Raw genomic sequence first — 3,510 nt, 5'->3', positions numbered from 1 at the left:
GCCATCTCTGTTACGAATACGAGATCAGTGTGTGTTACACCGGTATGGCTGAGATCTGTGAGCAGACACAGGGACACGGACACACACATACACACACCCACTCACTCTTACATACATATATTCACACTTACACACACACTCGTTCACTCACTCCAGGGTGTGTGTGTGTGTGTGTTTGTGTGTGTGGAGTTGTGCAGGGGTGCGGAGTGGGATGCTGGGAAGAGGCTCCCCAGTGCCATGTAGCAGCGGCGTGCAAGCGAGCTCGTGCACGTGGAGCCCACTGTACTGTGACATGTGTGTGTGAGTGTGTGTGTGTGTGTGTGTGTGAGTGTGTGTGTGTGTGTGTGAGTGTGAGTGTGTGTGTGTGAGTGTGTGTGTGTGTGAGTGTGTGTGTGTGTGTGTGTGTGTGTGTGAGTGTGTGTGAGTGTGTGTGTGTGTGAGTGTGTGTGTGTGTGTTGTGCAGCGGCGTGCGAGCGAGCTCATGCACGTAGAGCCCACTGTACTGTGACGTGTGTGTGTGTGTGTGTGTGTGTGTGTGTGTGTGTGTGTGTGTGTGTGTGTGTGTGTGTTGTGCAGCGGCGTGCGAGCTCGTGCACGTGGAGCCCACTGTACTGTGACGTGTGTGTGTGTGTGTGTGTGTGTGTGTGTGTGTGTGTGTGTGTGTGTGTGTGTTGTTCAGAGGCGTGCACGTGGAGCCCACTGTACTATGACGTGTCTGACTGTGCCCTTCCCCTCGCTGCCTGGGACCACGGATGCAGATCAGGAGGCAGAAACAAGCATCGCCTGCCTGAGCACCACAAAGGCCCTACAGCATCCCCACACTTCAGAAGGGGGTTACTGTCCTGTGTGTTCTCCTTTCTACTCATTTAAATGTGTGTGAAAAATATGATGCCTAACTAACAAGACCACTATACTGTATATATATATATATATATATATATATACACATTTAAATATGTGCTAAAAATATAACGCCAAATAAATAACAAGAACACAACATATTTAAAAAAATATATGTAGATAGATAGATAGATAGATACTTTATTGATCCCCAAGGGGAAATTCAAGGTCTCAGTAGCATACATGTAAAAAAGCATGGTCAATAAATGTATAATTGGCCTGTGTCCAGGTCTTTCAACGTATTACCAATGTAGGCTTCACTGTCTATATCATATAGGTCAGCATAAAAGACAACACATCGGATATGTGTTAAGCTGTTTAAATCCAGCTCCAAAGCCCCTCTAAATGCTTAGTACATCACACCCTGTAGTTATTTGTGTAGCCAAGAAAGAAAAGAAAAAATGGGCAGTTAGCTGCTACCACAAACAAAAAATGGTTATGAAAAACTGGTGTTATCTTTCCCTTGGGCAGCCAAACTTGCAGATCATTGTCTGTGGTGTCATGGAAAGAAAAAGAGAGACAGAGAGGGGAAACAGAAAAAGGCACACACACACACACACACACACACACACACACACACACACACACACACACACACACACATCTGCAGTAGCATAAAGCTGTAATTTAATTTGTAAAACACCTTCCACAAAAACTTCGCAGTGGGAAGCAATTAGCGGGATTTCTCCTCCAGAGCTTCCCCTCCTGCTGGCCTAACCTCCACAGAAGGGCCATGGCAAAGGATTTGTCCCCACCCCTGTGAGGTCCTCACCGCCTTTCAAAACATACAATAGAGAGAGTTAGAGGCCGAGAGAGAGAGAGAGAGAGAAATTAAATCCTTCACTGAGGATTTAGGCACTTATATAACTCCCCAATTATAACAAAAAAACTTTTTTTCCTCCATCCCCTCCCTCGCCCCCCTTCTTTCTTTCTTTCTTTCTTTTTTTTTTTTGATTTCGAGGACTTCGCAGGTCTTCAAGGCTGTGTTTGTATCATTCGCTAATACCTAACATCAGGCAGCGCGGTGTAATGCCAGTGTGCCCACATCGCTGTGGCCAAGGCTCTTTTGCCTTTCTGCCCCGCTGCCCCGGGCATAATGGGAAGGGGAAGGAGGAAAGAGGAGGAGGAGGAGGATGAAGAAGAAGAAGAAAAAAAGATGGCCAGCTTAGGCCCTGAACGACACTAACAAAGCCGGAGCCCCCTCTGGCCGCTTCGCTGGGGGCGGCGGGCATGGCTGCGGCCGCAGGAAGTGTGGAGAAAACTCATTTCCAGGGGCACCAAGCGTGCTGCTTAAGACACTTCCCGACCGCGCCGGGAGGGAGGGTGGGGGATAAGGGGTGTGTAGAGAACACCCTGACACCCACACACACACACACACACCACCTCCACACTGCATCACACACTAGCACCCAGCAACCCACCCAACCAGCATCTCTGCACCGCCCCCCCCAACCCAACACCCGCACACACACAACCCCTTCCCCCCCAAACACACACACACACCACACACAGACCCAAAAATGCTGGTGTCTAATCTGGCAGAGCGTCCCATCCTGTGCGGGCCGAGTGGACCGTGATCATTATTCACTCGCAGGATTACCTCTCTTGAGCCGGACTGACACAGAGGCTGCCTTTATACTGAGGCGCAAGCCCACATTATTTCCGCATTGTGTCTTAGATATTTGGACACACTGAAATACCAATTGGGTAAAAAAAAAAAATCATCAGCAATTAATCACAGCTTGGACTGATTTCAAGTCCATTTAAGAAGAAAAAAAAATACTGCTCGCAGATTGAAGTATTCAAGTCCCTCAACGTTTCGGCATTAAGAGGTCCTTCAAAAATGAATCTCAGTTGGCTCAGTGAATTAAAAGAAATGAAACTCTCTGAACTGAAAATGACCAAAATACGTGGAGTCCTGCTTCACAACCTTTAAAGTGCAGCCACATTTTTCTTATTTCTTTTTTTTTTAAACTACACACAATGCTCTCCACATGAAACAACGGACAGACCCAGGTCAGAGGAAACATTCGATACACCTGAAGTACCTGGCGAGGAATTCCTGGCATCTTTGTGAACCTAAAGGCCGTTTACACCCCCCCCCAGCCCACCTCAACCCTCGCCTCTCAAGATACAAAAGGGTAGTGAGGTACATTTTATAACACTGCAACATTGAGGCTGGCCAGCCCCCTCTCTCGTCCCACCTCCACCTGTTCCCCTTTCAACCCCACCTTGACGGACCCATTCACCTGTGTTTGGGTGGTCCACAGGCTTGAGTGTGTGTGTGTGTGTGTGTGTGTGTGTTGGGGGGGGGGGGGGTTGTGAGCCACATGTGATGGCTTCGAGGGTAGACAGGGGAAACAAAACAAAAATAAAGAAATAAACAAGCCTTCCCGCCCACTGCTGTGCATATCCAAGTGTAGAGTGACCGTTAATCCGATTTCAGGCAAACAACCCCCACCGTCCATTGGCCCAGCCATTTATACATCTGAGCTGAACAGCCGTTGTGTTTGTGTGTCTGTATGTGTGTGTGTGTGTGTGTGTGTGGGCGTGTGTTTGTCTGTGTGTGTGTGTTTGTGTGTGTATGTGTATGTGTGTCTGTGTCTGTGT

This window comes from Alosa pseudoharengus, unplaced genomic scaffold (genome assembly GCF_046254945.1).
Source record: "Alosa pseudoharengus isolate Yale_2024_CS ecotype anadromous, Long Island Sound unplaced genomic scaffold, YU_APseudo_1.1 YU_APseudo_1.1_scf_21, whole genome shotgun sequence".
In the NCBI taxonomy this organism is placed as follows: Eukaryota; Metazoa; Chordata; class Actinopteri; order Clupeiformes; family Clupeidae; genus Alosa; species Alosa pseudoharengus.
The sequence above is the reverse complement of the archived record's forward strand: the minus strand, read 5'-3'. Positions refer to the sequence as shown.